Raw genomic sequence first — 10,724 nt, 5'->3', positions numbered from 1 at the left:
AAATCTCGAGCAAATCTTAGATAAGATAATACTCAATTACGATAGAAAACAACAAGATCAGAACACGTAACTACAGATAAATAGTTGGGTCTAGCTTCATAATCCCAATGAAGTCTTTTAGTCGATAACCTACTGGATTTTGGAAAAACCTAAGGTTAAAGGAGAATCGACTCTAGTCGCAACTAGTATCACACATGAGGTGTGGGGATTAGGTTTCCCAGTTGCTAGAGTTCTCCCTTATATAGTCTTCAAATCAGGGTTTGCAATCAATGTTACCTTGGTAAAAAAGCATTCAATATTCACCGCTAGATGAAAACCTAATTAGACTCAAGCTAATATTTTTCAACCGTTAGATCGAACTTAGCTTGTTACACACAAATGAAAAGTGACTTCATTTAGATATGAGTAACCGTACCTAAACGTGTACACCTTGTTGGCTCAACAATAGTTAACCGAAGTTAGCCATATGAACACTTTCATATCAACTATATTCATCTTAACCATAACTAGTTCAAATGACTCAAATGAAACTAGTTCTAGAGTTGTTCAATTGTTTATATTCTCATAGAAGTATACAAGACATAATTGAAGAAAAATAGATTTTGATTCACTCGAATCAATTCATGAATATTGTAGCCACAATTTGAAAAAGATTGCATTCCTTATTATATAAATGTATTAGTTCATGAACAAACCGATTTTAGAACATAACTCACTCAAGTATGCAAACGGGTACGCATACTTAAGTGGCCGGACTAAGTTTGGGTTCGCCAGTATGCAAACAGGTATGCATACCTTCTAAACTCAGTTCAAATTCCGGAACTTGAAAATCACGCCAGTACGCATACCGGTACGCATACGGGTATGCATACTATGGTTCCTGGACTTGGAATATCTTGCAACAGTTAGCATACAAGTACGCATATTGTGCTATATCCAATCATGGTTAATTGTTCTAAACTCCCATTTCAATCACTGAAACATTCTTGGAAGACGACAATAGCTGTCTCACACAAACTATTAGCTTAAAAGCAATTTTCAAGTGATCGAATGATCAATACGAAATATTCTGAGTCTACATCAAATGACTGTCTCATAAAAATCATGTAAGATGTTACAAGGCGATTTTTACATGATCATCTTTTGACTTTCGTCAAGAATATAAGATGAACTTGGTTAAAGCGAAAGCTTACCAACACATATTTCGAGAAATATGTAAGCGAGTTAAACTCAGCTCGAAATATCAAATGTGTATATTCGAAGTCTATATAGCTATACGACTTTTGTCTCAAATGGGAGATAGAGTAGATAGACTTTTGAGTGATATATGAGTTCAAGGCTCCACATGCCTTTTGTTGATGAAGTTCCACAAGCTCCCCTTAGTAGTTCTTCGTCTTTAATCAATGAACGTCGTGAATTCTAAAGATCAACTATTTAGCTATAAGTAGATTAGAATCAATACTTATAGTTTTTGCAACTAAACTTTACAACAAGCTTGAGATAACAATGCTTGCGAGTTCGACCGAGCAGTGCTCTAACATAAGGTGCCACATTCACGGGTGTCTCTGGGATCATAAAGACTCAAATAATAATGTGGCATCTTTGATTTCAACTTTACCAAGGTACACCATTTCTTTGATGTTATAACCAACATCATTGCTTCTTTTAAAATGATACAACAAACATAGCAACAAAATCGTAATTTCCTAAGATGAAAAGAATTTAGACTAACAATGTTCATAATTTTTCTGAGGGTGTTGTTTACTTTATATACCCGTATATAGGTTAGGGAATAGTAAACAAACGCAAATTAATATTAGGGACCCACTTCTTTCTAAATTTTTGGGATATTCATGGAACAATTATGTTGACGAGAAAAATGTTTTCAAAATTATCCTAGTAATTAAAAAAAAGTCACGTTTTTCTCTCTGTTTCACCTGTTAACCTATTTTTTTCTTCCAAATGCAGAAAGTATCCAAATCTTGGAACAAAAAAGTTCTTAAAAATAAGATCATATTCAACAACACATCAGAAAACGAATTTTGTGATGGACGAAGTCCAAAATAAATAAACAAAAGAAAACGGAATCTAAGCAAAAGAAAATTTGCGCATTCATGAGATTAGAATTATAATAATTGATTATATGAAGTATGCATCACCAAATCTCCCAATAGACTTGGGTCTTCATCAATTCATCGTATTTGTTTCTCTTGGGGTTTGATTGTCTTCAATTGAATCGAAAAATTGGGAATCAACTGCGAATTGGGTGTTCATTGATTAACAAAACCTAAAAAGCCATGTTTGTGAAAATGAATTCTTGTGGAAGACGTCAAGATAAAATGAAAATAAAATCATGATTGTGAAGATAAAATAGTTTATAGAGTTAATAAATATTAGTGAAATTTATTCCTAAATAAAAACATTATGGATTCAGGGTGTGATTGAAATAGAGAAGAATTGCTTCAAAAAAAAAACGGAAGATAAATGGAAAGATGAAATAAAAAAGAAAGTTACTGGAAGAAAGAGAAAGACCTTGTTTGTTTGCAACTGACTCGGCGTCTGGATCTGGGTCAACCCCTGACTCGGGCCGAGTCAGCAGTCAGATCGTTTGTTTTACATTTTGAGTCAGATCTGACTCGACCTATGACTCAGACATAACTCCTGACTCGAACCTATTTGAGTCAGGTAAAAAAATATCCTGACTCGCGCGAACGAACCACTGCCTCACGTTTTTTGAGTCAGATGAGTCAGGTCTGACTCAAAACAAACATATCGAGTCAGATCCAGATGAGTCAGGTGATTTCACTCAGATCCAGATGACTCAGATTCAGACGACTCAGATGAGTCAGGAGTAAACAAACATGGTGTAGTCAATGATATTTTACTCCATAATTACTCTCCTTAATCTCGTTTAAAGAGTTAATTTAATGACTAATATTTTTTTAATGGTGGGTTCGTTTGCAGAATTCACAATTTCCAGGAATTTATAATCCCACATGATTACAAATTCTGGGATTCATGTAAATCCCTCGTATGTTTGGTAACTCAGTTGAGATTCCTAGGGTTCATAAAATTTTCTTGTGATAAAGTCAATGTATTGTTTGGCATTTCCCTAACAATATATATATATATATATATATATATATATATATATATATATATATATATATATATATATATATATGAGATTGGAGTAAAAGAAAAGTGGATCCATAAATCCCCTGATAAGTTTCCCAACAAAACTTAGGAGGGAGGGGTCGGACTCCATATAAGGGATTTGCTGGAAAAGTGAATCTCGTCAGAAACCTAATTCCAGAGATTTGGGCAACCAAACGTACCTAAGGAAACGTAATCCCACCAAATCCCACCTTTAATATTCTACATCCAAACCCACCATAAGTGATTTGTGTTTCCAGTGTAAATAAGAGACTATAATACCCTTGTTAACTTGTATACAAGTTTATAGGATCATTGTTTTGACAACATGAATGTGTCAGAGATTGTTGAGATGGAGAGCGAGACAGACACGCTTGAAGTAAGAACATGAAAACTGCCATTTGAACTGGTCTTGCGAACTTAATAATATATGTATCATTCATGAAGTGGAGTAAGTTGAAAAAATGCGCGATAGTCAAAGACTACATGTTTTTTTTTTCTGGGATTGAACTAGATTAATTGGGAATTCTTTTTTCTATCGCTTTCTTTCCCAAAACCAATAAATCATACCCATAATGTAGAGCTAATGAACCATATTTTACGCTCATTTCATGGTTTGATGTTTCCACGAGTTTAGATTTATTCTATGATATAAAGATTAGTTGTTTTCATTTAATCAAGATCTTTTTAGATGTTTTGGATCTTTGGTACAGGAAAACAAAGTAATATTGATCTATTTCTCATAATGGCAGTGCAATATTTCAAACTTGGGGAACACGAGTCATAATCCATCTGAATAAGCCACCAGTGCAAGCAAGATTTTTGAGCCTGATGTTAGTCATTTTTTCCCACCATTTCTTAATAGAAATGTCTCAATCTCAAATATATTAATCGACAAAATATACCCAGTCAACCTATGCCGGTGACATAATCAGATTTTGATAAAGAGAACAATCTAAATGTACTTTCTGAAAAGGAGAGGGTACCAATTACACCACCAACGTTTTCGTTCGGCATCCTGTATGGAAAAAACCTAACATAATCACAAGTAGGTCAAAGCAAAAATCCTTGAAGAAGATTGTATGTAGAGTTTTTCTTTTCCACAATCAATATGTATAGACCAAAGGTCCGTGAACCTGATTGTGTAGAAGAGTTCTTGGACAATCTAAAAAATCAATATCCAAGATCAATCTATATGTATCCCAAGTAAGAGGATCTGAATTCTAACAAGTACGAAACTTGCAATCTATCATGATATGAATTCAACGAGATTAAATCTTGTTTTGATCTAAATGATAAGGATTTAAACTATCGAGATTGATTATGTACTACTTATGCTATTCTTATTATAAAGATAAATAATATAATGTGGAAATGGAAAAACACAAGACCCTAGAAATTTTGTTAACGAGAAAAACTGCACCTGCAGAAAACCCGTGGGACCTCGTCTAGATTTGAACACCACGATGTATTAAACTACTACAAAACACTAGCCTACTATCAAACTTTAGACTGAAATGTAATTGAGACGGAATTAACCCTCTAAGCAATTCGGCTGCAGTCGTGTTCCTTACGTCTCTTGAACCTTTCAAGATCCTAATCACTTGATTTCCTTAGCTGACATCCTTTATAGCCTAGGATTTGCTTCAACCTCAATGAAAACTTTTGATACCAATATGACTTTAACATACAACCATATTTTATTTTCCTTTCAATATGCTTCAATATAGGTTTGGAAAATTATTTGTAGTAGACAAAGTCCAGCAAACCTCACGAATCGGGAACACTTACACTAAGTTAGCTGAAAGACCTAGATTACTAACCATCTCTTAAGAAAAGTCCAAATAGATTAAAGAATAGTTTAGATATGTATCTTAATTAAGGAATCAAAAAGTCTGAGACAAATATAAATCTGTGATTTCTATTTATTTCTCTCCTGATCCTAGATAAACCTCAAAGATCAAATAAGAAAAAGACTTGGATACACGAACTATCAGGTAATAAATAGTCTAACCGGGCTTCACTAATCGTAAGTGAATCTTCAAACTCATAACATAGACTACTGTTCAATGAAAAATTTAGGTTATAGAGGACGAATCTATCTTAGCAACTAGGACACAAGAGTGTCAAAGTTAAGAAATCATGTTGCAATAATCTCTCTATTTACAGATTTTCAATGCTCTAGGTATCTTTGAATTCCATCTAGGTTGCTTGGAGTTCAACAAACCAATTTCCCAGTTTAGGTTAAATTCTTATTAGGAATTCATGTAAGCATGTGAGATGTTTACCTTAAAATTACACAAAAGAATATGCATTATGGTCCAGGATTCTGGAACTTTGCACAATGATCGTTCATAGTGGTTAAGAAGCCTTTGAACTTACAAGCACTAGCGGTGTTCAATAATACTCAATATTAAATAATAATCCACAATCCCAATGTGATTTTGTTTAATAAAGTCGTTTTGGAAGTGTCTATGAGAGTTTAGAAAAAGCGAACATAGTAGTATAGAATAGATTGTGTACTTCTGCTGAAACTGGAACTGTACAAGTTTTCAAATCATCACTCGCAGATTCACGAAGTCAGACCGAAAAGGTTTGCAAATCGAGTTTGTTTGCGAAGTCAGATTCAGGTTTTTGTAAACCTACCCCCATTCCGTAACTCAGATGTAAAGGGTTCACAAACCGGGGAATGGGCAGTTAGTCAGAGTCATATGATTTTTTTTTAGAACAGATTCTCAAGCAGTTATAACAACATTTCAGACAGGAAAACTGCCTTGGAATGCCATTACAAGATGGAACATAATCATTGATTCTCTGCAAATATGGAATTTCACTCATAGTTATAGAGAGATAAACTTTTCTGCAGATACTTTGACGAAGGTTCTGGATTGGAAAAATGAGAAAAGATGCTATACAAGACGGCCAACTTTCCTTATGAAAATGGAGGTTCCATTTATACCTTACTACAGATTCAGTTAGGCCTCTTTTTGTTTGTTTTCTTGGTTGAGTTTTTTGTAATTTGACCTCGAATTTTTTTTTTGGTTACCTTTGATTTTTTTAATAAAATTAGTATTATCGAGCAAAAAAAAAAGTTCACAACTGGGGTTTTCAAACCTTTATAGTCTGTGAAATTCATACTGACATAGGTTTTACATACAAGTATGTGTAACTTACGCCAAGGAGTTCTAAGTCTCCCATGATTAATTTGAAAATATTCTCAATAGCCATAGACCGTATGCATTGTTGCTTGGTCAATTTCCAAATGCTCAACTTGAAACAAAAATAATTTGTGAAAACTAAATTTTCTAACTTGATTGCGAAGGATCTATATATTCTCATTCATTGGATGAATCATATATTTTTCGTGAGTTAAACCAAGACAAACTGGAACTCGAAATTTCTTCTTTGCAATACTAAATCTACCAAAATCATACGTCATAGTCTCGTAAGCTACAATGGTAAATGTCGTGAGTTAATAAGATATGTCAGAATTCACATACCTCTTATTGATGAAGTTCTCACAAATATCTTGGTTTGTTCTTCAGTCTTCAATCTTCTAAGGTTATTCAGTGATGTCAGATACTCAAATACCATACTTTAATCCTAGTCCAAGACTCGACTTTAGTAGACTAGAAATCAAGATATAGTTTTGTAAATCTAACATTGAAAATAAGCTTGAGATAGAAAAAGTTGCGAGTTCGACCGAGCGATGCTCTAACACTTTCTGGTCCCAAATTATATAAAGCTAGCTCAAGGTCATATGTCCACAATAGTTGAGCAAGATAGTGATACTCAGAATCCAAGAGGTGGTTGGAATGAAGTTAGCAAAGTTTATATAGGGCTACCTCCTAGTGATAAGCCTATTTTCGATAAATTTTCTTGGTTTACTTTGTACCATATTGATGCGAAGAAATATCATTCCAAATTGACGTTCATATTGATGGAACGTTGGTGGTATACTACACACACGTTTTATTTTACAAACTTCGAAATAGGTATGTCAAATATTATGATTTATTGTTTTAATGTAATCAATGCGAAAATATAAATGAAATTAACAATTTTAATTTTTTTAAAGGAATAACACCATTAGATTTGTATTTTCTATTTGGATACCTAGCATTGTGGGAGATGATGTTCCATTTGACTGAGAAGGTTGGTTGGAAGAGGACAAATATAAACATGAAATTTTGTTGTACTTTACCATAACAACAACGACGAAGCACCGACTTAAGAAATGGTGGAATTCATAATTCCGGTATAAAGGCATTTATAATTCGAATACACCTGACCCTTCTGCGGATATGAAAGTTTCAAATGTTTTTATTTATGGTTATTTGGTTCATATGTTTCTCCCAACTCAAGCACTAGCACTCAAGTAGGTTGGCTAGAGGCGTTGCTAGATATAGAGGTTAACCTTGGGGATCCGATATCTTATACGAATTGTGCATTTGTCTCGATATTGTATCATTGGGTTCATCAAGCATCAAGGGTCTATGGGGACTCGTTGAGGTAAATATGACAATACATATCTTTTGATATTATATTAGTTAAAAAGAAATTAGCAAGTAACTAATTATATGATGTTTATTTTCCGCTTTGGTTGTATACACATTTTGGTGTTGCTGTACTAAGACTTTTAGACTACACCAGAAAATATTCCCCAATTCTAGCAGCCGATAACTGGCATGAAAAACAAAACACTGCTGAAAAATAATATTTGTGGAGATACCGACACATTATTAGGAACAAAATAATGTTATTTGGATGCTTTATGAAGGTTTGAAGGAGATAAGACATGATGTTTCCCAAAGGATCAAAGATTTTCACTCCAACGTATTATCCTCTATAGTCATGTCAAGGATCTTGGTGTTTATTATTATGGAAAAAGATGTGCTAGATAATTAGTTGGGCAGTTCGACGTTCAAACAAGCCTCGAATCGTAGCCACCATCTTTGGAACGGAACACCAAAGACTGAAGCGGAAACGCTAGACAAGGTATGTGACATTATTCACCCCTTGTGACGAAGACGAATACGATAAATGGTTTAAATCGGATGTAAGGCCAATAATTGGTCAAAAAGTTTTACACGTCTATGGGATGGATTTTGGATGTTGTAGAAGGGTTTCGAGGAAATAATTCGTGATGTTTCCCAAAGGATCAAAGATTTTTCACTCCAGCGCATTGTGCTATATAATCTCGTCAACGATCTTGTGTTCATCGAAGTGCTTTCATGTAAATAAGAGAGTGCAAACAATAATATATACGAGAGTGAAAAGAAAAGAAAAGGGGAAAAAAAAGTGAAAAAATTGGGGTGTAATAAACCCGAAACCCTAACCCTGTAGGGCTGAAATCCTCAAACCATCACAATTCCGAATCCAAATGAGTTTTGGGACTATGTAAACTATACACAGAAAAACCGGACGCCTCAAGGTGAAAAACCTTAAATACTACACAAAATACTACGAAATCCAGGTTCTTTCATCACAAACTTTTATTCTCTACATAGTGAAGTGAATGAAGACGATTGTACATTAAGGAAAAGGAAGAAACAAGATATGGAAGCAGTTGTTGTTGTAAGAAGAAAATGGTTAGATCTGGGAAAAATCTTGTACGGACGGACTCGGAAATGAGGTTTTCATTAGCTCTTAGATGTTTACCGTGGCTCCTTATAAATGTTCCAATAACCAGAGTTTGAAACAGATCCTCCACAATCCTGGATTCTGTTTCACATCTATAGCATAACCTCTTGCACAACATTCACCGACAGACCGGTGAATGTTGACCTCCGTAACAAGATGGAAGTTGACGAAGGGGGCATCCATGGTTGTATGTGGTTCAATTACTTCGTCTCTCCCAAAAAAAAACTTTCAAGTCGTGATTCATGGTGTAGATGGTGGATTTTCGACAAAGGCTAAATTCGCAAACTCATAATCATATGAAATCCTGATTCAGCAATCGGACGTGAGTATCGAGACACGAGTCTCTCATCGAATTCTCAACAGGGAGTACTTTCTCTCAGAGTACATGTAGATATGAAGTCTCACGACTGGACGACGACATATCTCATGAATACTGAATACTTTTAGTGATTAATTCTATATAGCATCACGTGATGGATGACTCCTAGACAGCTTGCTCTGCTAGTATAGAGCGATAACGTCTTCAGGAATAAACAACGATTTTACCCTGACTATATAAAAAAAATGACTTACCGACAAGCTCATATCGGGATGATTAATGCTCCTAGACAGCTTGCTCTACAGTATGGAGCCACAAAGTTAATTATTCCTAATTTCTCCCATTCCATGGTCGAATCCACGACTGGTCCCATGGAATGGCGATAACAATTGTTTTGATTCTATGATCGAATCCACGGCTTGATCTCATAGAATAACAATAACTATATTATCTCATTACTCCGATTTCATGATCGAATACACAACTGGTCTCATAAATGATAATAGATAAATCTTAATTACTCTGATTCTATGGTCGAATCTACGATCCCATGGAACGGTAATGCTCACTTTATTATTCTGAATTCGTAGTCGAATCCTCAGCTGATCCTATGAATTAATAATAAACATCTTATTGCTCAGTTTTGTGAATTATTCTCCATCGAATTCCACAATTGGTAATAAATAATCAACAATCGGGCGTCTGATCTACCTCTTAGTAAGCCCCGATTCAAATGGTAAAAGTGTATTCAACGATGATACACTAACAGTCACCGCACGAACGAGTATTTCAAAAATACAACGAAACGATGAACCTATGCAAAATAGAGAAGAAAATCATAAATAATGAAAATATTGACCAGGTTGCTGGGAGCACAGACACACGACCAACCAACTGTGTCGTGGTCAATACCACGCCAGTTTTTATATTTTAATGCATTTTTATTATTTTTCATGATTTGATGAAAATTCTCTCATTTTATCAAATTTCCTTCGTCTCGAGGAAACTCCTCGGCTTCATGGTACTTCCATAAATCCATAAAGAATAATATAAAATTAAGGAATGGAGTGTGGGGCGTGACCATTGGCCAAACGACCATGCCTTGGTCCCAACCGGCCCCACACCCACGATTCCTTATTATTTTATTATTATTATTATTATTATTTCTCTAATTTCATGAAAAAACTCCTTGATTTCATGGTATTTTTGCATAAATCATCAAATAATTATAAAATAAATTATGAAAACTTGTGGGACCGGGCCTTGGCTGGCCGGCCATGCCCTAGCCAGTCCCACACGCCCCTTTATTTTATTATTTTATTATTAGTTTTCCTTGAATTCATCAAATTCCTTGATTTCATGGTATTTCTCTCAAATTAGGAAAAATTCCCTCAAATCATCAAAAATACCTAAAAAATCTTAAAAAATCATGAAAACTCATGGGACCGGGCCCAAGCCGGCCGGCCAGGCCTCCACGGTCCCACCCGCCCTTGTTTTTTATTATTTTAATATTTTTTGCTTTCCTGAACTCATGAAAACTCCTTCAGTTCATGGAAACTCCCAAAATTCATCAAATTTCTCAAAATTCATGAATTTTTCATAAAAT

This window comes from Papaver somniferum, unplaced genomic scaffold, assembly GCF_003573695.1.
Source record: "Papaver somniferum cultivar HN1 unplaced genomic scaffold, ASM357369v1 unplaced-scaffold_135, whole genome shotgun sequence".
Lineage (NCBI taxonomy): Eukaryota > Viridiplantae > Streptophyta > Magnoliopsida > Ranunculales > Papaveraceae > Papaver > Papaver somniferum.
The sequence above is the reverse complement of the archived record's forward strand: the minus strand, read 5'-3'. Positions refer to the sequence as shown.